Source organism: Mesoplodon bidens, assembly GCF_964165515.1.
Source record: "Mesoplodon bidens genome assembly, chromosome: X".
Classification (NCBI taxonomy): domain Eukaryota; kingdom Metazoa; phylum Chordata; class Mammalia; order Artiodactyla; family Ziphiidae; genus Mesoplodon; species Mesoplodon bidens.
This window is the reverse complement of record NC_138163.1, coordinates 34,006,187-34,029,814: the sequence shown is the minus strand read 5'-3', so window position 1 is coordinate 34,029,814 and position 23,628 is coordinate 34,006,187. Positions and strand designations below refer to the sequence as shown.

The window sequence follows — 23,628 nt, the reverse complement described above, 5'->3', positions numbered from 1 at the left end:
ATATTGGGGCTCGGGCCGCCCCTCCTCCAGGACCCTCCCCTCAGCACTGCTTCGGGCGCCGCGGGCGATCCAGGCCGGCTCTCCTGGCGCGGTGGGTACTGCTCGTACGGGCTTCCTCCTCCCTCCACTTTCCTTCTCTCCTCTCCCCTCCCTCCCCTCGGGCCCCGCGCTGCGGGGGAGGGCGGGAAGGCAGCCCCTGCCCTGCGCAGGTGGCCGGCCCGGGTTCTGGGGCCCAGGTTCCCGGGACTGCGGAAGAAAGGCGTGGGTGGCTTCAGGCCGCCCGGGTGCCTCCGTAAACCCCGTGACCCCTAAGGTAAATCGAGTCAAAGAACTTTTTTCTTTTTTCAGTGATCAAAGGGGACTCCCCCCGCCCTTCTGACGCCTGTGGCAGGTACGGAGCTGGGTGGAGTGTGTCTGGTGAGGGCGTGTGAACCGAAAGAACAGGAGCCAAAGACCTTCCGGAAGAGGAAATTAGCTAGTAATTCTTTCCAACCTTTGCTGCCCTTGTCACCTCCCCAGCATATTCTGTGAGTAAATCAAAATTCAGTCTAACTTTCAGTTTCATTATTTTAACTCCATAGTACCCTTGTTTTCTAATCGGGAGGAGGGGGAGTGGTTATTGCTGACAGTAAGCAACAGCCCTCTCCACCACCAAAAAAAGAAAAACGTCAATCAAAACTTCATAAAAACGTATCGGATTTTAATAATCTACTACTTTGCTTTCAAATATAACTACGTCACTACTTATGTCACAAAGGTACTACCTTGATAGTTAATGACACATAGAAATTTACCCTTGTAAGATTGGAGTGTTTCTTCTCTTTTTTTACTTAACATTTGTTATATCCAGTTCAAGAGAACACTGTTACAGACGGCCATCTTAGAATTACAACATTTTAGAGTTGGAAGGGATCTTAGTCCAAGCATGATATTTTACAAAAGCAGAAACTAAGGCACAGGAATATTTCATGGCTTGCCTAAGGCTACTCCATTACTTAGATTAGAACCCAGGTTGTCTGGCTCCTTGCTCACTGCTCTTTCTGCACAACTGCTCCACATAGCCTCCAAGCAAGAAAATTAAATGTATTCAGTGCACATTTGTGAAGCATGTACAGCTTTGTGCCATACAACTGTTCTACCTTCTTTCAGTATATTTAACATGCTTATGGAGCCAGAAGAAAGTGGCAGTGGTTTAGGTTAAAAAGATTTATACATGCACACACATCTACTTGTATATGCTCAGATAACTTCTTGAAGGATGCACAAAAAAAATGTTAACAGTGGTTACTTATGGAGGGTGGAGGGGCGTGGGAAGCTTTTTACTTTGCACCTCAGATGTGACCTAATGTACTGTTTGAATTTCTTACCATAAACAAGTATTGATTTTATAACTAAAAACAAGTGTTAAAGTTTGCACACATACGTATATCAGTATAAGCAAGTATCAGTGGTATGTGTATATATATTTATATACATATATGTATTTATGTATCAGTGATTTGTATTGTAAAATCCAGAGTGGTTCATGTCAGCCCAACTGGCAAAGCAGGCCTGATTATTGGATGCTTATATTCCCTCTTTGGTTTGCTCCTATTGCCCCTAATGGGAGAAGGTAACAATATTATATTAGTCTTTATATATTTTTAGAAAATGTGCTAAGCTTTTAATTATTGAATTATGTAGCAGATTATAACATTCAGGATATCAAATTTGGCACAGTGAAAAAATTCTGAATGTAGAATCTTTGTGGATAAGAATCATTAAAAAAAAATTTAAGATCGTAAATAAAGGTCCCTGGTGATTAGTAGTTCAGCTCTTTTGTTTTTATGAACAGGTTAAGACACAAAAAGTGAATTGCCCAAGGTTATATATCTGATTATTAACAGAGCTTGGACTAGAGGCTAGGTCCTAGTCCGGCGCCCATTGTACTACACCTGTAATTTTATTGCTTTCTGGTGCATTCGATGACTCCAACGAGGGGGACAAAGTAATGCTGACTAAAGGTTAGTTAGGCCCATTTCAGTAGATAAGAATTATTGTAATTAACTTGTATAGTTAACTTGTATAGTGCTTGAAATATTTTAGTAACATAAATGTTCCCCTTATATTTGGTTGTAAACATTAACTTGTTTAGTAAATCGTTTGTTTATATTATAAAGGCTTAGAGACTCCAAATATGAACTAATGATATTTCACTGTTTTTGTTTGGTCTCATATTTAAGTCTCGTAGCTGGTGCTTACAGAAAAAAAAAGTGCTATGATTTATTTAAAAAATAAGAAACAACTGGGCTTCCCTGGTGGCGCAGTGGTTGAGAGTCCGCCTGCCGTTGCAGGGGACACGGGTTCGTGCCCCGGTCCAGGAAGATCCCACATGCCGCGGAGCGGCTGGGCCCGTGAGCCATGGCCGCTGAGCCTGAGCGTCCGGAGCCTGTGCTCCGCAGTGGGAGAGGCCACAACAGTGAGAGGCCCGCGTACTGCAAAAAAAAAAAAAAAAAAAAAAAAAAAAAAAAGAAACAACTTACTGAGCACCTACTATATCTGCCAGGTATTATACTATGTGGTAGAATTCAAAAGATGAATATGGCAAAATAGATGCCCTTGTTTTTTTGAGGATGGGAGGTTATCATGAGCTGTCAGTTCTCAAGGTTTGTCTGTGGTCTAATCTGGTAATAGTATTACATATTACAGAATGTAATCTGTAGCACTGTTTAAGGTCATTGTGTGAGTAGATTTGAGGAGATAAAAACAGTAGTGGTAAAATAAGTTGACATTGAATTGAACAAATACTATTTTCATGTCTTAGAGGTCATGTGGTACAGTGGGAAGAACACTAGATTGAAAGCCTGAGTTCTTGTGTTGGCTTTGTTTCCGATTAGCTGTGGGATTGTGAGCAAATCACTCAACTTCGTTGCCTCCATGTTTCTTTTTTCTTTTTCATAAATTTTTAAGTATATTTATTCCACTTAATTCAAAACATGAAAAGAGCATTTGGAATATTATATATTATAAAAGAAATGTATCTACCATAAGAATTTGAGGCCAAACTTAAGAGTTATATGTTTTATCTACTTTGTGTATACTTAATAGGTTGTCCTTTGTGTGATAAAAGCATATTTATGTCCATTTTGTAGGACTTGGTGTGGATTTTTATTATTTTTAATTATGGTACAGTTGTAGCTCTGCTATTTAATACATTTTGAGATTTGATTTGGTGTGATTGGTATGGATACATGTGATTCACTATTATGATCTGCTTCTATAATGTATTTTCAAGGATGTGGGTTGTGGTGAAAAGTGAGGTGTACCTGCATAGACTGGGAGTAGCTTGAACTCAGATGGTCAGACAGAAGTTGAACTGAGTAAGTTAAGGCTTATTTCCTAAACTGGGCAAAGGTGGTGCCGCTGTGTATTCCCTGGCATAGCTATAAATACTTATATATGGTTTGAACTTTTATGCTTATTCCTGTAATAATTTTGTTGACCTCAAAACACAGGCTTCTCAGCATATATTGCTATGTGATATACTTTTGTATGGCTCCACCTAATTTTTTAAGCCTTGAAAGGGCACAGAGCCTAACATTTTCTACCTCACTGGACTACCCTTTCTGCCAGTAATAATTTCCTATACTTATATTGGTCAGAATCACTGGGTTTGCTTTTTTTACTGTCATTTACGGGCCACATGATTTTTGATGAGTAACAACCAGTCAGAAAACCAGTTTCCTCATATTTCAAATAGGGGTGTGATGTGTTGTGTAGGTTAAATTAGCTACCATATATGAAAAAATTCTAAATTGTGAAGCACATTACATATTTTAGTTATTATCAGAGGTAACATGGTAGAAGAGGATGGGCTGTGGAATCACACAAGCTCATGTTTAAATTTTGACCTTGTTAAAACAAATAGGATTAGAAACTTAGTTTCAATTCAGCATGTTTTAGTAGATTAGAGAAAATACATGTAGCTAAAATGATGGGGTGGAAGGAAATGAAAATTAGTTTACAGATAGTGTTTAGAACATGTGAGCATTCATTACCTATGTTGTACTGTTTTAATTTGCCTTATAGTCACTTGTGGCAGTTTCCTTTACTTTGTTGTCATTTTTTAACTCAAGCCCAATGGAAGACAAACCTACTAAATGTTTGCTTATAGACAACAGAGTGTCTTTTAGATAGGACAAAATATTTTTACTGGGGAAAAAGAAAAGATGTTGGCTTTTATCAAGCACTTGTTTCAGCACTTGCTTGAGATCCCAACATGATCATGGAGGAGAATACTTAATTCTGAGAAAGATCTACAGTAGGTAGTACCCATTCACCAAATCATCCATCAAAAGAACCTCAGAATAGCACTTGTGGAACCATCTGACTTTTTTCGGTACTGCATCCTAGTCACTCTGTCAGAATAAGTTATCTGGATGAGTATCAAACAGAATAAGTTCCAGATGCTATGGCCTTAGTCGATTCATTTAACTTCCTTATGCTTTAGTTTTCTTATCTTAAAATGAAAGAGTGATTTCTATTATCCTGTTCATTACAAATATAAGTAAATTATGTTGAACAAGTTCTGCTTGTGGATGTCTACAAAATAAAATGATTTTACTTTTCAGTGTACTTGATTCTGAGCTGCCCTTTTGTAAAAATTATTTTAGGGAAATTTTTTTTGGCCAAGGATCAGGGGAGACTCCTTTCTTACCAGTTCCCCAAATTAATTTATTATTATTATTATTTTATAAATTTATTTATTTATTTTTGGCTGCGTTGGGTCTTCATTGCTATGCGCGGGCTTTCTCTAGTTGTGGCTAGAGGGGGCTACTCCTCATTGTGGTGTGTGAGCTTCTCATTGCGGTGGCTTCTCTTGTTGCGGAGCACAGGCTCTAGGCACATGGGCTTCAGTAGTTGTGGCACGCGGGCTCTAGAGCACAGTCTCAGTAGTTGTGGCGCACGGGCTTAGTTGCTCCGTGGCATGTGGGATCTTCCTGGAGCAGGGATTGAACCCATGTCACCTGTATTGGCAAGCGGATTCTTAACTACTGCACCACCAGGGAAGTCTAGTTTATTTATTTATTATTTATTTATTTATTTATTTATTTGCAGTATGCGGGCCTCTCACTGCTGTGGCCTCTCCCGTTGCGGAGCACAGGCTCCGGACCCGCAGGCTCAGCGGCCATGGCTCACGGGCCTAGCCGCCCCGCGGCATGTGGGATCCTCCCGGACCGGGGCACGAACCTGTGTCCCCTGCATCTGCAGGCGGACTCTCAACCACTGCACCACCAGGGAAGCCCCTATTTTTTTAAGGCATTGAGTGAACAAGTTTAGAACTCCAGCAATAGACATCGCTCAGAACATTTTTCAATGAAAACTTTTATTTTCAACTCAAGTTAACAATAAGTAGCAGTCAGGTATTATTATTACCTGTGTTCTCAGCCCTCTCTGCTAATGATTTACTGCCACCCAGGCAGTGAACCACAAGACATGTGTTCATGGCCAACCACTGTGGACATGACCTGGTTACTGCTTTTATCTCTGGGAGTTGACCTGTATCCTCTTTTTTTTTTTTAACCTGATGTTTGACAGTAATATTACAAAGTATCGAGTTGGCAGAAATTCTCAGGATAGGCAAAAAGATAAGAACCTAAGAGTATATTCTTCCCTCTCCTTGTAATAAGTTATAAAAATTATCTTCTGTGAAGGAAGAACCAAAACCTTGCAATAGCAGGCGCCGCTATTGATAGCTTACTGGGCCAGTTTATTCACAGATGCAGGAAGCATTGTCACATGGCAAATAGCCAAATAACAGCCCCAGCCTGCTGGGCAGAATTATATAAGACACCTTGACTAATCAAGAGTCCAAGTGCTTTTTTCTTTTGATTAGAATCTAATATATTTGCTGGATAAAATTTAGAAAATTAAGAAAACCACAACAAAGAAAATGAAAACCAATAATCCCAGTGCACAGAGATAATAACCACAGTAGAATTTTGATGTGTAATTTAGCCTAAGTCTGTCTATATCAATATTTTTTATAATTGGGATCATACTGACCAATACTGGTTTATAACCAGCTCATTTCACCAAATACAACATCATGAACACATACGTATCTGTGTTCTGTAGTATTCTTCTACAGCCTGTAGTATACACATTACCAAATTGTTGTTCTCTTTTGTTAGAATTGAGTTTTTTTGTTTTTATAAATAGCACTGTATTGAACATCCTTATATATACTGATCATTTTCTTAGTGTTAATGCTTAGTACTAGAATGGCTGGTTCAGAAACAAATCATATATTTTAAGACTTTTAGAATATATTGTCAGATTGCTTTCTAGAAAAGGTGTACCAGTTTTTAGTTCCACCAGCAAGAGTGCCTATTGTCCCATACCTTCACTGCTGGATTTTTATTGTTGGTAGTGATGGCAATCTCTGCCAAACAGGACAAAAATGGTATCTTTTAAAGTGTTTATTTCTTTGATTACTAATGATATGTAACATTCTTGCATACGTTTGTTGGCCATTAGTATTTGCCATATGTAAATTTATCTATTTTCTATAGAGATGTTCATCGTAGATTAATAAGTGCTTTCAAGCTTTTTCTTAAGACTGTTCTCAGTCAAAAACAAGATAGATTAAAAATAGATGGTGACAGGATACACTCCTGTTTGAGACCACTTAATATTGATGTTAAAAGCAAGTAAACAGAAGGATATTCACTCCAACATCCTCTATAATAGCAAAAAATTGTTAGCTTTAGGGCTTCCCTGGTGGCGCAGTGGTTGAGAGTCCGCCTGCCGATGCAGGGGACGTGGGTTCGTGCCCCGGTCCGGGGGGATCCCACATGCCGCGGAGCGGCTGGGCCCGTGAGCCATGGCCGCTGAGCCTGCGCGTCCGGAGCCTGGGCTCTGCAACGGGAGAAGCCACAGCAGTGAGAGGCCCGCATATAGCAAAAAAAAAAAAAAAAAAATTGTTAGCTTTATAAATGTCCAGCAATGAAGGTGCATAACTGTATATATATAGAATATGTTAACATTTGTGGGTTTTTTTTAATTTGTTTTATTTTTCACTGCATTGTGTCTTCGTTGCTGCGCACAGGCTTTCTCTAGTTGCAGCGAGCGGGTGGCTTCTCTTGTTGCAGAGCATGGACTCTAGGCGCGCGGGCTTCAGTAGTTGTGGCTCACAGGCTCTACAGCGCAGGCTCAGTAGTTGTGGCACACGGGCTTAGTTGCTCCATGGCATGCAGGATCTTCCTGGGCCAGGGCTAGAACCCATGTCCCCTACATTGGCAGGCTGATTCATAACCACTGTGCCACCAGGGAAGTCCGACATTTGTGATTTTTAAAACCTATCTTTGGAGGAATGCAGAAGAAACTGGTAAGAGTGACTGCTTCTAGGAAGGGAACCAGAGGTTTAAGGTATAAGGGGTGGAATGGATGCAGCAGCTTTTGTACCTCTTGAATTATTTGATCATGTGTGTATTTTCTCTTTTTAAAAATATACATCTAAAATTAATGTTCAGCAGTATGGAATTGGTGAGGTTATGATAAATACATTCATACAGTCAGGTACTAGTCATCCATTTAAAATAATGTTTCTAATCTAGATAAAAATTGATGTGGAGAGATGCTTATGATATATTATTAAAGAGAAAAAAGCAAATTATAAAAATAGCATATACTATAAATCCCCTTTAGAAATATTTATAACGTGCATGTGTTACATGCACACAGAAAAGGTTCTTAAAGGATAAACAAAGTATTCACAGCCTGGATAGTAGGATTCTTTTTTCCCCTCTCTTTTAAAAAGGAAAACAGTTGTTTGTATTAAATATTGGGTTGATATCCATCATGAGGTTTTGTTTTTCTGCCTGTTCTGATTTTAGCAAAGGTTTTAATCTAGACTCTGAATAGGCATAAATAGTATTAATCTGTGTTATGGATCTACAGTTTGGGTTATATAGATGGTTTGTTTTTGAATCAAAGACTTGATTAACGAGCACTGTAAATTGTCTTTAAGTTCTGAACAGTTTTCAGTAAAATGGAGGAGGAGATACTAGTGATCTTAAGCCTTTTTATTATCTTGAGTGAATTCTTGAGCCCAAACCCGTGTATTCTTCATACAAAACATTCTTTTGGGGAACACATTCCCACAATTTGTCGAAAAAGATGAGAGAAAAAAAAAACAAAGAAAAAGATGAGGGAATACCTTACTGTGGGTCCATTCCGAGAGAACTGTACCTGTGGAGTTAATTATTATAAATAATTTGCCAAATATTGGAGGTCTGGGCTCAAATTTAAGTATTACTATGACTTTCTAAATTAAGTATAGAACATGTAATTGATACTCCCTTTGTGGATTCTCAGTATGGCCTTTCAGGTGTTTACAGAAGTAGGCTTCATGATCAAGCATATATTGTAGGCAGCAGTATTAATAAGTTGATGTTATTGACTGAGCTTATGGGCTAAGTGCTCATTAATGCCATTCAGTTATTTAAATGGCTCTAGTGCTTAATTTTAGGGAGAGAACTTTTGATTTGATTGAATGTAATTAACCTCAAAAATGTTTTATTGACCATTTAACTTAAGGTTAAATGAAAATATGTTTCATAGTTTGAAGAACTTAGTAGTATAAATGAACAATTTGACTAAAAGTTGAATTTTTAATTTTATTTATTTATTTATTTTGGCTGCATTGGGTCTTTGTTGCTGTGCATGGGCTTCTTATTGCGGTGGCTTCTCTTGTTGCGGAGCACAGGCTCTAGGCGCACGTGCTTCAGTAGTTGTGGCTCGTGGGCTCTAGAGCTCAGGCTCAGGAGTTGTGGCACATGGGTTTAGTTGTTCCGTGGCATGTGGGATCTTCCCGGACCAGGGATCGAACCCGTGTCCCCTGCAGTGGCAGGCGGATTCTTAACCACTGCACCACCAGGGAAGTCCTAAAAGTTGAATTTTTATGTAAATGTATCATAGTATAAAAGCTGAATTTAAAAAATAATATATATACACATATATGTGTATATGTATATACCCTTTTTGTTTAGGGCATGTCTTTTTTTTTTTTTTTTTTTTTTTTTTTGCGGTAAGTGGGCCTCTCACTGTTGTGGCCTCTCCGCTTGCGGAGCACAGGCTCCGGACGCGCAGGCTCAGCAGCCATGGCTCACGGGCCTAGCCACTCCGCAGCATGTGGGATCTTCCCAGACCGGGGCATGAACCCGTGTCCCCTGCATCGGCAGGCGGACTCTTAACCACTGCGCCACCAGGGAAGCCCAAGGGCATGCCATTTTTAAAATACAGCTTTTTTATACTATGTCACATTTACGTAGATACATTTCTTAGATACTACAGCTTTGTAAACCAAAATGCTATTTCTAAGCAGGGAACTAACACTTTAAGATCATTAAAAGAGGGATTGAGGGACTTCCCTGATGGTCCAGTGGTAAAGAATTTGCCCTCCAGTGCATGGGACGTGGGTTTGATCCCTAGTCAGGGAACTAAGATCCCACATGCCACAGGGCAACTAAGCCCGCCACGCCACAACTACTGAGCTCACGCACCTCAACTAGAGAGCCTGCGTGCCACAAGCTACAGAGCCCATGCGCTCTGGAACCCCCACGCTACAACTACAGAGCCCACGCGCCCTGGAGCCTGTGCGCCACAACTAGAGAAAAGAAAACCTGCATGCCACAACTAGAGAAAGCCATGCACCGCAACAAAGAGCCCATGCACCGCAATGAAAGATCCCACGTGCCACAACTAAGACCCAACACAGCCAAAAATAAATTTAAAAAATAATAGATAAATCTTAAACAAACAAAAAAAAAAGAGGGATTGACCTCCACTGCACTGGGTCAAGGAGAATGTTGCTTGTTTGACAAGATCCCTATGCTGGATCCTCTATAGGGGAGAAAAGCAACTGATGAGAAAAATCTTACAATATTTCTACGTATAATGAGCAAAGAGAGAATATTAAGATAAATTTTAAATTATGACGGTGTTTTGAGTTAGCACATATAAGATTTTTATGATGTTACTATGAAAAGTTTTACAAATCTTGTATTTTTGAAATGTGATTTTAGTATAGGTTTTTATCACTGAGTTGTACTGTTTGCTTGGTATGCATATATTTCCTAGTTCGGTCACATTTCCTGGGCACAATGGCATATTACCAATTTTTAGTCCTCACAGTGATCTCAAGAGTCCAGTGGAGGTGGTGGGTGGGATGTGGGATAGTGACAGCAGTGACCTAATAGAGGTGCTCCAACATTCATTCTTTTGCCCAATGTTGATGAAGCACTACTGTATGTCACGCATTGCTGTAGGCATTGGGAATACAAATGTGATAAGACAGAGCCCTTGCTATAAAGGACCTTCCTTCAAACAACGTACATATAGGTATACCTACAAACATACACACATGCAGAAATTATTCAGTCTTGTTCTAGTACAACTTGGCTCCTCAGCTATTTTTCTTCCTTTCTTTCTTCCTTTCTTCCTTTTTCTCTCTTTCTTTCTTTCTTTTTCCTTCTTTCTTTCTTTCTTTCTTTCTCTCTTTCTTTCTCTCTTCCTTTCTCTCTTTCTTTCTTTTACCCTCTCTGTCTCTTTCTCTCTTTCCGCACTGCGCAGCATGCGGGATCTTAGTTCCCCGACCAGGAATTGAACCCGTGCCCCCTGCAGTGGAAGCATGGAGTCTTAACCACTGGACCACCAGGGAAGCCCCCTCAGCAAATTATTTAGAGGATATAGTGAGGGCACAAAGAGTAGTCATTCTACTAGGGTTTTGAATGGAGGAATCAGGAAAGATGTCATAGATGAGATTCTAAAAACATGTTTTCTGAGTTTTCAACAGATGCCCTTATTTAATTACATAATGTGTTTCAGTTAGCATGGTAGTACTGCAGTGGGAGCTAATAGGGTTTTGTTGTTTGCTTAATTTTTGTCATATTTTTAACATCATTGTATTGGGTTGGCCAAAAGTTCTTTCAGGTTTTTCCGTATGCTCTTACGGAAAAACCCAAATGAACTTTTTGGCCAACCCAATATTAGTTTCTTAGGGCTGCCATAATAAAGTACTGCAAACTGAGTGACTTAAAACAACAGAAATTCAGGGACTTCCCTGGTGGTCCAGTGGTTAAAACCTCACTTCCACTGCAGGAGGCCCGGGTTTGATGCCTGGTCAGGGAACTAAGATCCCACATGCCGCACGGCACAGCCAAAAAAAGAAAAAAATAAGAAATTAATTTTCTCACAGTTCTGGTAGCTAGACATCCAAGATCAAGGTGTTGGCAGGGCCATGCTGTCTCTGAAGGTGCTGGGGAGAACCTGTTCCGTGGCTTTCTCTTAGCTTCTGGTGTTGCCATTGATCCTTGGTGTTCCTTGGTTCGTCAGTACATCATCACTGCAGTCTCTGCCTCTGTCTTCACATGGCCATCTTCCCTGTGTTTCTTCTCCTTTTCCTACAAGAATATCAGCCATATTGGATGAGGGCGTCCTAATGACCTTGTCTGAACTTGATTATATCTGCAAGGACCCTATATCCAAATAAGGTCACATTCCTAACCAGTGGTTAGGACTTCAACATAGTTTTGAGGGGGCACAGTTCAACCCATAACAATCATTTAATTCCCTTTTAATGTGCCACGTCAATATAGTTACTTAAGAAATGCTTTTTCATGATGAGAGATTAGCAAAGCCCTTGGTTGCAGGGATGATAAGTATTTTTAGTTCATTAAATGAGTCTATAGTGACTGAATTTCTTCCAGAGCCCATACGGGTGAAACGCAGGTTGTAGAGATCTGTGAGCTCAATAGAAAAAGACTAGAGGTTTCGCTGCTTATTTGTTAAGAACAGTGATTTGTTATTCAGGTGCTACTTTGACTTAAAGAGATTTAATAAGTATTTGTAATTGCTAACTTTCAGTCATCAGAGATAGTTCCCTAGTATACCATCTTAAATAATTAAATTTATATTAATCTTCAAAATTACTTTCTTCAGTGTCTTGTACACATATAAAACTGCTTGCTTATTTTGTTCTAAGATGCTGTGATAACTGAAACATGATATTATGGGATAGATTGTTTTTTAAAATTACTTATACTGTAATAATTGACTACCAAATAGTAGTCACTTTAAGAAATTACTGTTAGTTTTCAAGTAAGATTTTTATTAGAAAGCTTAATACTTAAATACATTTCTGAGTAGTGTTCTGATATTAAATCTCACAAAAATATTTCCCTGCGTGGGATTTTTTTTTCTATCGCTTTAACATTAGAGGGTTTTTTCAATTAATCCAGAATTTATTTCTTCATATTTTTTTAACCATTTAGAGAAGCTATCCTTTGAAAGAGAATCATTTGATCCTTCATTCTTTTAATAGCACACAACTGTTACAAAGGCATCCATACTAGCCCTACTATAAGATGATTTAATAATTTGGGGGGGGAATTATCTATAAACCACAGGAACTTCATAATATTCTTAATTTCTATGTACATGCATACTGTAGTGCTTATGCACATAGTACAATGATAAATGCCGAAGAAATCAGGTAAAGAATGAAAGTTCGCAGCCTCACATTTACTTGTTCTAAGTGGATGTGTGGGAAATAAATAGCCTAATGAAAATAATATAGATAAACTTTACTTGTCAGTGGTAAATACCACAGCTTTCTCTTAAAGTGTAGGCAGTGTTCCCAGAATAATCTCACTGAAGAAAATCCAAAATCTTTGCACAAAAAAGTGCACAGGTTTGTCCTGTGTGTAAAAACCTTTTAATCTAAGTGCATTTTATATCCAAAACAATTTGCACTACTTGAATACAGATCTTCCTCAACTTACAATGAGGTTACATCCCAATAAAACCATCCTAAGTTGAAAGTATCATAAGCTGAAGATTCATTTAATACACCTAACCTACCAAACATCATAGCTTAGCCTAGCCTACTTTAAATGTGCTCAGAACACTTACATTAGCTTACAGTTGGGCAAAATCATGTAACGCAAAGCCTATTTTATAATAAAGTGTGGAATGTCTCATGTAATTTATCAAATACTGTACTGAAAGTGAAAGTGGAATGGTTGTAGGGTACAGAAAAGTTATGAGTATATCAGTTATTGACCCTTGTGATCTCCTGGGCTGACTGGGAGCTGTGGCTCGCCGTGCTGCCCAGCATCACTACAGAGTATCAAACTGTGCTAGCCCAGGAAAAGATCAAAATTCGAAGTAAGGTTTCTACTGAATGCGTATCACTGTTGCACCATTATAAACTGGAAAAATCATAAGTCAAACCACTGTAAGTTGGGGACCATATGTACATTAAAAAAGTTCAAAAGCCTACCAACATATATATAGATACACACACCCAAAACAAAAGGAATGCTTTCCAATGAGATTAGGAATGAGGATAAGAATTAAAGGAGAGTGTCTCCTATATTACCAGAGTCAGTGAAATTAACTGCATTTTAAAACATAAATTATACCTATTTGGAATTATTTTATAAATATATAATCTATAGGCTGGACAAACATCAATGTGAAAAACTGTCACAGAATTTCATAATTTAGGAACATAGCTTCAGTGCTTCATAATGTGGAAAGAAACTCCTAAGAACAGCCAATTGGTTTGATTTCTTAGAAGTTAGAAAATAATGCATTTCAGAAAATGATTTGTAACAATTAACGACAAGAGAACAACATTAAGAAATAAAATACTGGGTACACAAGAACTGAGGTCCTCAGAGTACCAAAAGAGAATCAGATTTCACATTAAAATTTAAAGAATGTGGTTAAAGGAAAAACTAACTGGAATCGTTGTAACAGGTTAAATATTTAACCACTTCAAACAAATAATTTAGTCCTCTCACATAGTTCTGAAAATGTACTGTAGCATCTAGTTTTCCATATCAAGAGCATATAATTTGATTAGCAGAGCTCCCTTTGTTTTAGACTTAAAATCACCTCTGATCCACCAAAGTTTGTACTAACAATTACCAAACTACTATTTGAAAAGCATTTAAACAGCTTTATTGAGATATAACTCACATACCATAAAATTAATTTTAAGGTGTACAGTTCAGTGATTTTAGTATATTCAGAGTTGCACAATCACCATTACAATCTAATTTAGAATATTTTCATTACTCCAAAAAGAAACCCAGTCAGTAACCATTTGCAGTTATTCCCCATTCCCCTCCTCTCCCAGCTGTAAGCAATCACTAATCTATTTTCTGTTTCTATTTATTTTAAGAACATTTTAAACTTGCAACATTATTCTCATGCCTATTCCAGGTCATTGGCTTGGAAGTTTAAAAGTTCTTAAACTACCCAAATTTGCAAGTCCTGTGACATCCTCACTCAGAAAACATTCAAACGATGGTTTCATGATGTTATGATTGTTCCGTCTTCTAAGAGTTTTTGATCTGGAACATGTGTTTCAAATTCTGTTTGTACCATTTGCTAGGGGTGCTAAACTCATTTAATTAGACGGAATAAAACTATTCTTTCCAGACTCAAAACTGAGTTTGTTCTATTTGGGTTAACCATTTCCAGTCTTTTGATAGTAGGAACAGCTTTAGGAATCTAGTGTGGCACACCGCTGTCTTCAGTAATAATGTCATCTTCATCCTTTGGCTCAATGTTTGGTTCAATCTGCTGTGGATAGCCAAGAAAGCTATTATCAGTAGATTGGCTAGAGCTGCCAGAAGTCCTACTGTTCCTAACGTTATTCTCCTGTTTACTTACCTTCTATTATGATGACGTTGTAACTGTTTGCAGTCATCCTATTACTTGATCAAAACTCTTCCCTGAAACTTCTATACCATTAACATCTAAAACGTCATCATTAACAGCCAATATAGTCCTGTGCTGCGAGCCAGACCTCCTGGAATAAGCCAGGATATAAAGATCCCTGGCGGGGGGTGGGTGGGGGGAGGAAGGGACTTCCTTGGCGGTCCAGCGGTTAAGACTCTGTGCTTCCAATGCAGGTTCAATCCCTGGTTGGGGAACTATGATCCCACATGCCACACAACATGGCCAAAAATTAAAAAAACAAAAGTAGCGCGCGCGCACACACACACACTCTCTCTCTCTCTCTCTCTCTCTCTCTCTCTCTCTCTCTCTCTCTCTCTCTCTCTCTCTCTCTCTCTCTCTCCCCCTCGGACCTTCTCTAAGCCATGTAGTGTCTCCCTTAGAATGAAACCATCCCAGCTATAGAGTCCCTAGGGAATGTTCAGTGTTGTTGTGTTTGTGAAGATGAACTAATCCTATGGTGTGTTTCTGGGGGAATGTCAACATCTGTAATAGAAGACACACCTGAAGTCTTGGTGCATACCAATTAACTAGATCTGGCTTTTTTCTCTGGTTGACAAAACATTGGTTAAAACATTTTCCTTCTTCATTAGCATGTCTGTACCAAAGGCACTGTTTGCTTCTTCCTTTTTTTCTGTGTAAAAATCCTAAGCAGCAGGTTGGATATTGAAGTAGTTATGTGATAATTATCATCTTTATTTATAGATAGTAAGTATCCCTGGATGTCCGTATAGCCTAATAAAATGTCAACATTAGGTGTCTTATGAACATGTTGCAGTAATCCATAAAACTTCTCAAAATGTCCAAGTTTTGCTCTTTCTATCAAAAACTGATGAAATTCAGTGCCGAACCTGCTCTTCTCCAGGATGCCCTGGCAGCCGCAGTCATGCTGAGTGCAGGGGCTGCAGCCCAGGAGCCTGCAACTCACCAAATGCACCTGCAGAGGTGGCTTGGGTCTCAATGCTGAGCTCCACAGGGTGGCTGGGGCAGCCTGTCTGTGGTGCAAGTGGAGACACAACTCCATCCTGTCTCCCTCTGCTTTGGTGACTGCAGAACCCTGGTGGAGGAGGATGAGGGGGCAACTAGCCCATCCACCTCTTTGCTCTCGGCTGCCTTCCCCATGACCAGGCTCCTGACCCAGGCCAGTGGTGCTAACCGGAGAGACTTTAAGTAAAAATATTATTAAAGACATTTTGGAGAAAAAGGTCACCTATAATCCTGTCACCTTAACCAACATATTTTATCCATATATTAAAAATTACCTCCAGGTTTGTCCATGAGTATATATTTTCACACAGTTGCAGTCAGATATACATCCTACTTTATATCCTTTTCCCATTTAAAATAACCTTTGTTCTATATATTTGACAACTTTAATAATAAAAACCTGAGGGAAATAGAAACTTTTGTATTGTGTGCAAATACCAGGTAAGTGGGTTTTCTGTGTGTTTTTTTCTCCCCTCCAACTCCCCATATTCCCACATTATTGCTAGAGAAGCAGTCAGTCTCCTCTCCTTGGCACACGCCCATGGCTATCTTTACCCAGCTGACTAGGCTAAATAAATACACACACACACACACACACACACACACGTATACTGTGTGTATGTATATGTACAGGTATATGTATGTTTTATTTTGTTCATTGAAGCTTATTAAGCCTTTTATTTTTTTAACATTTCTTTCAAATTTATTTTATTTTTGGCTGCATTGGGTCTTCGTTGCTACATGCGGGCTTTCTCTAGTTGTGGCAAGGAGGGGCTACTCTTCGTTGCGGTGCGCGGGCTTCTCATTGCGGTGGCTTCTCTTGCTGTGGAGCACGGGCTCTAGGTGTGCGGGCTTCAGTAGTTGTGGCTCACAGGCTCTAGAACGCAGGCTCAGTAGTTGTGGCACACGGACTTAGTTGCTCCACGGCATGTGGGATCTTCCCGGACCAGGGCTCGAACCCGTGTCCCCTGCATTGGCAGGCGGATTCTTAACCACTGTACCACCAGGGAAGCCCCTCCCCAGGAATTTTAAAATCTTTCCCTCTTAGAATAAAAGGTTTTCTGTGCTTTAAAGCAGTCTTAAATTTTTAAATTAACTTGTTATGTTATAAAAGTAATCTCAGTCCTATTTTAAATAGGTATCACTTGGCTAACATGCGCTGGTAATATGTTAGCAGTCCCAGTTGCTTGACAGATGTAGATGTTAGATGAAATCCAGTTGATTAAATTATACTCGCTTGTCCAAAGAGGAACGTAACTAGAGAAATTAAAAGAAATCCTCAACATTTAGGCAGCGTCTAACCAAAAAGAAATAGAAACAATGTGAGTTAGTTTCCTATAGCTGTTGTAACAAGTTACCTGTAACTGAGTGTTTTGCTTTTTTTTTTAGCATCTTTATTGGAGTATAATTGCTTTACAATGTTGTATTAGTTTCTGTTGTATAACAAAGTGAACCAGCTATATGTATACATATATCCCCATATCCCCTCCCTCTTGCGTCTCCCTACCACCCTCCCTATCCCACCCCTCTAGGTGGTCACAAAGCACAAGCTGATCTCCCTGTACTGTGCAGGTGCTTCCCACTAGCTATCTGTTTTACATTTGGTAGTGTATATATGTCAGTGCTACTCTTTCACTTTGTCCCAGCTTACCCTTCCCCCTCCCCGTGTCCTCAGGTCCAGTCTCTACCTCTGGGTCTTTATTCTTGTCCTGCCCCTAGGTTCATTAAAACCATTTTTTTTTAGATTCCATATGTATGTGTTAGCATACAGTATTTGTTTTTCTCTTTCTGACTTCACTCTGTATGACAGACTCTAGGTACATCCACCTCACTACAAATAACTCAATTTCGTTTCTTTTTATGGCTGAGTAATATTCCATTGTGTACATGTCCCACGTCTTCTTTATCCATTCATCTGTCAGTGGACACTTAGGTTGCTTCCATGTCCTGGCTATTGTAAATAGTGCTGCAATGAACGTTGTGGTACATAACTCTTTTTGAATTACGGTTTTTTCAGGGTATATGCCCAGTAGTGGGATTGCTGGGTCATGTGGCAGTTCTGTTTTTAGCTTTTTAAGGAACCTCCATACTGTTCTCCATAGTGGCTGTATCACCTTACATTCCCACCAGCAGTGCAAGAGGGTTCTGTTTTCTCCACACCCTTTCCATGACTTATTGTTTATAGAATGTTTGATGATGGCCATTCTGACTGGTGTGAGGTGGTACCTCTTTGTGGTTTTGATTTGCATTTCTCTAATGATTAGTGAAGTTGAGCATCCTTTAATGTGTTTCTTGGCAATCTGTATATCTTCTTGGGAGAAATGTCTATTTAGGTCTTCTGCCCATTTTTGGATTGGGTTGTTTGTTTTTTTGATATTGAGTCACATGAGCTGTTTGTATATTTTGGAGATTAATCCTTTGTCAGTTGCTTCGTTTGCAAATATTTTCTCCCATTCTGAGGGTTGTCTTTTTGTCTTGTTTATGGTTTCCTTTGCTGTACAAAAGCTTTTAAGTTTCATTAGGTCCCATTTGTTTATTTTTTTTAAACAAATTTATTTATTTTTTAATTTTTGGCTGCGTTGGGTCTTCGTTGCTGTGTGCGGGCTTTCTCTAGTTGCGGTGAGCGGGGGCTACTCTTTGTTGTGGTGCACGGACTTCTCATTGCAGTGGCTTCTCTTGTGGCAGAGCATGGGCTCTAGGCACGCAGGCTTCAGTAGTTGTGGCATGTGGGCTCCAGTAGTTGTGGCTTGCGGGCTCTAGAGCGCAGGCTCAGTAGTTGTGGTGCATGGGCTTAGTTGCTCCGCGGCATGTGGGATCTTCCCGGACCAGGGATCAAACCCGTGTCCCCTGCATTGGCAGGCGGATTCTTAATCACTGCACCACCAGGGAAGCCCCCATTTGTTTATTTTTTGTTTTTATTTCCATTGCTCTAGGAAGTGGGTCAAAAAGGATCTTGCTGTGACTTATGTCATGGAGTGTTCTGCCTATGGTTTCCTCTAAGAGTTTTATAGTGTCTGGCCTTACATTTCAGTCTTTAATCCATTTTGAGTTTATTTTTGTGTATGGTGTTAGGAAGTGTTCTAGTTTCATTCTTTTCCATGTAGCTGTCCAGTTTTCCCAGCACCACTTATTGAAGATGCTGTCTCTTTGCCATTGTATATTCTTGCCTCCGTTGTCAAAGAAAAGGTGGCCATGTGTGCGTGGGTTTGTCTCTGGGCTTTCTATCCTGTTCCATTGATCTATATTTCTGTTTTTGTGCCAGCACCATACTGTTTTGATTACTGTAGCTTTGTGGTATTGTCTGAAGTCAGGGAGCCTGATTCCTCCAGTTCTGTTTTTCTTTCTCAAGATTGCTTTGACTATTTAGGGTCTTTTGTGTTTCCATACAAATTGTGAAATTTTTGTTCTAGTTCTGTGAAAAATGCCATTGGTAGTTTGATAGGGATTGCATTGAATCTGTAGATTGCTTTGCGTAGTATAGTCATTTTCACAGTGTTCATTCTTCCAATCCAAGAACATGGTATATCCCTCCACCTGTTTGTATCATCTTTAATTTCTTTCATCAGTGTCTTATTTTCTCTTTCAGATTTTTTGTTAGTGTATAGGAATGCAAGAGATTTTTCTGCATTTTGTATCCTGCTACTTTACCAAATTCATTGATTAGCTCTAGTAGTTTTCTGGTAGCATCTTTAGGATTCTCTATGTATAGTGTCATGTCATCTGCAAACAGTGACAGTTTTACTTCTTCTTTTCTGATTTGGATTCCTTTTATTTCTTTTCCTTCTCTGATTGCTGTGGCTAAAACTTCCAAAACTATGTTGGATAGTAGTGGTGAGAGTGGACAACCTTGTCTTGTTCCTTATCTTAGAGGAAATGGTTTCAGTTTTTCACCATTGAGAACGATGTTGGCTGTGGGTTTGTCATATATGTTCTTTATTATGTTGAGGTAGGTTCCCTGTATGCCCACTTTCTGGAGTATTTTTATCATAAATGGGTGTTGAACTTTGTCAAAAGCTTTTTCTGCATCTATTGAGATTATCATATGGTTTTTATCCTTCAGCTTGTTAATATGGTGTATCACATTGATTGATTTTCATATATTGAAGAATCCTTGCATTCCTGGGATAAACCCCACTTGATCATAGTGTATGATCCTTTTAATGTGCTGTTGGATTCTGTTTGCTAGTATTTTGTTGAGGATTTTTGCATCTATGTTCATCAGTGATATTGGCCTGTAGTTTTCTTTTTTGTGCCATCTTTTTCTGGTTTTGGTATCAGGGTGATGGTGGCCTCATAGAATGAGTTTGGGAGTGTTCCTCCCTCCGCTATATTTTGGAAGAGTTTGAGAAGGATAAGTGTTAGCTCTTCTCTAAATATTTGATAGAATTCGCCTGTGAAGCCATCTGGTTCTGGGCTTTTGTTTGTTGGAAGATTTTTTTTTTTTTTTTTTTTTTTTGGCTGTGCTGGATCTTCATTTCTGTGCGAGGGCTGTCCCTAGTTGTGGTGAGCGGGGGCCACTCTTCATCGCAGTTTGCGGGCCTCTCACTGTCGCGGCCTCTCCCGTTGCAGAGCACAGGCTTCAGACGCGCAGGCTCAGTAGCTGTGGCTCACGGGCCCAGTTGCTCCGTGGCATGTGGGATCTTCCCAGACCAGGGCTCGAACCCGTGTCCCCTGCATTGGCAGGCAGATTCTCAACCACTGCGCCACCAGGGAAGCCCTGTTGGAAGATTTTTAACCACAGTTTCAATTTCAGTGCTTGTGATTGGTCTATTCATATTTTCTATTTCTTCCTGGTTCAGTCTTGGAAGGTTGTACTTTTCTAAGAATTTGTCCATTTCTTCCAGGTTGTCCATTTTATTGGCATAGAGTTGCTTGTAGTAGTCTCTCATGATCCTTTGTATTTCTGCAGTGTCAGTTGTTACTTCTCCTTTTTCATTTCTAGTTCTGTTGATATGAGTCTTCTTCCCTTTTTCTTGTTGAGTCTGGCTAATGGTTTATCAGTTTTGTTTATCTTCTCAAAGAACCAGCTTTTAGTTTTATTGATCTTTGCTATTATTTCCTTCATTTCTTTTTCATTTATTTGTGATCTGATCTTTATGATTTCTTTCCTTCTGCTAACTTTGGGGTTTTTTGTTCTTCTTTCTCTAATTGCTTTAGGTGTAAGGTTAAGTTGTTTATTTGAGATGTTTCTTGTTTCTTGAGGTAGGATTGTATTGTTATAAACTTCCCTCTTAGAACTGCTTTTGCTGCATCCCATAGGTTTTGGGTCATCATTATATGTATATTTTAAACACAACATCTCACCATCTTGAAATCTTCCATACCCCTCATATAAACATGTACCACCGCTTCCTGATCCTTTTTATGCCAGTGTTGGCTTTCAGAGTGCCATTTTTCCCAACCACTGTTCCCTCAAGATTTCTGACTGCCTGGCCCCTTTATGTCAAAGCTTTCTTGGATATCTTTCTCTCTGTGTGCCTTCTTACCTTTCTCCTTACCCGGTACAAAGCCTGAATATGCTTTCACAAAGAGACCTTAAGTTACCTCAGCATACTTTATTCCACTCTGACTTTTTCACATCCAAAACCTTCTCCAGTATTCATACCTCATTTTCTTCTGTATTCCTGTGCCCCACATATACTTATTTTCTAAATATCATCTTTCCCACCTGCATTTCACTTAAATACTTTTTTTAAAAAATCATCTCCCATCCCTTTCTTTTGGCACTTTCCTCCAGTCCCAAGGTTTCTGTCTTTTGTCAGTCGGTTTTCTCTCTTTTAGTCTTAACCTTTCTGGTAGTTCTGTTTTCTCATCCTTCTCCAAAAGCTCACACTCTGATAATGTATATGTAGTTTTCAGTTGAATGCTTCTGAATAAATATCTGCTTTTCAAAACAGTGAAATCTAAACTATTAGTATGGAAATAACCCCTGGGAAGATGAGGTCTCCACTTGAAAGCTTCAAATAGAGATTCTCCTGCTAGTGTTGAATGATGGAGCTTTATCTAATATTATCTGAAATGGGATGACTACTTGAACCATGCAAAATATTCACTATTATGAAATGAGAATAGATCATTGATTTTACACTTCTATTTTGATTGACCTGAGATACAAAACTTAACCACCTCAGAGAAGGTAACTTTCATATGTTTTAGATTATATTCAGCATTTATTCTTCAGGATAATTATAGACTTAGAAATGTTTAATCCTGTCTCCTAGTCCATGCCAGAGTCCCTTCCAGTGATGAGAGGAATTCATAAGCTACAAGACAACCCAATCCATTTTATACTGATATTGATTGTTGTAGCTGTTCATCCCTGTATTGGGTTAAAGTCTGCTGGCTTTAATTATATTCATTAACTTTAATTCTGCCCTCAAGCTAAACAGAATTTGGATCCCTTTTCTACATGACTGCCTTTTAGATAGTTATTCTATCCTCTACACCCCTCTCCCTACAATTTTCTTTTCCCTTTGAGATAAATACTTGACTCTTCCAACTATTCTTCATAGGATACCATTTTCATCATCCTGATTGCTCTCTATGGAATGGACTTTGTTAATGTCCCTTCTAAAATGTGTTCAGAATTAAAAATAATACTCAGTATGTAGCAGAATTGAATCTGGATTTTGCACACCTGTACGTTAATGCAGACTGAAGTTACTTCAAGTTTTTTAGCTGCCATGTAATGTTGGCTCATGATGAGTTTGTAATTAACTCAAATCCCAAGATTTTAATCTGGAGGTTTCTCTTCACATGACTTCTTTCCAAACCAATATCCCATCTTCCTTTAGTTGTACCACAGATTTTTAAAGTCAGAGTATAAGACTTTACACATATCCCTATTTTATCTCATTAGCCTATCAGCCAGCCTTGGTTTCTTTGAATCTTGGTTTTTGTCATCTACCTTATGCTGATTCAACAAAGAGTCTTGAAGCTAGTGTTGGAATGTTTTCAGACATCTGGGAAACAATAATCAAAAATCATGGAGACTGTCTTCCAAAAATTGTTGTATGCAGATATAACTCAGCTCTTGAGGTGTATATGAATTAATACCATTGTAAATTGGGTCCAGGAAAGACTGAAGTCCATTGCCAGCCTGCAAGACAGAAGCCTTTTGTTGAACATTAACTCCAAGAGAGATGATGTTCCAAGACATATTGTGCCAACATAATGCCCAAAGAGCTGCTAATTCTTCCTAAGAAATCAGTTACTATACATATGAAGTAGAGACAGAGTCATTGTGACCATTCTTTTATTTTGCATTTGGCAAGCATGTACTGAGCACAGTGTCAGGAACAGTGTGAGGTTCTAGAGAACCAGGTTTGCCTGGGGCAACCCTTATTTGTGCCTCTTGTCCCAGTGTAATTATTAGTAGCATCATTTTTCACTTTCAAAAGAGTTCAGGTTTGGAGGATAAATTATCTTGGCCACTCTTCTCATAATCCAACCAGTTCCTTTTAGTATTTTATCTTGGTTAAATATTACACAGCTGTAATTTGGCAGCTCTAATGAGGCTACAATAGTACTTCTCTTCCATTTGAACAGTTTGTTTCTTGACCGTGGGCAGTTGATAGCAAAAGTAACTGCAGTTAAGGTCTACAAGTACTTAGTATTTTTCCTGTGCCACCCTCTAGAGGGCAGTATTATATACATTTGAAATGATCCAATTCTAACAAAAATGGACTGTTTATACGTGAAAACCATAAACATTTGATGCTCTTAATACATTGGAACCAACATTGTGAATAAAACTTATCTTTTGCTAATCAATAAAGAAATATTAAAAATTCATTGACATTCTGAACATTCTTTTTTTTTTTTTTTTTTTTTCTTTTTGCGGTATGC

General features: G+C 39.0%; 1 protein-coding gene across 3 annotated transcripts in view; it reads left to right on the top strand.

Annotated features, from left to right (window-relative positions):
* The first annotated feature begins 411 nt into the window (after window positions 1-411).
* Window positions 412-23,628, top strand: part of XIAP (X-linked inhibitor of apoptosis) — a 43,838-nt gene continuing 20,621 nt past the window's right edge. For 2 of the 3 annotated variants that reach the window (XM_081221292.1, XM_081221290.1), the window contains exon 1: window positions 412-527. The gene's annotated coding sequence lies outside the window, so the exon portion shown is untranslated. The remainder of the gene's footprint in view (window positions 528-23,628) is intronic. The other variant, XM_081221291.1, reaches the window with a different exon arrangement.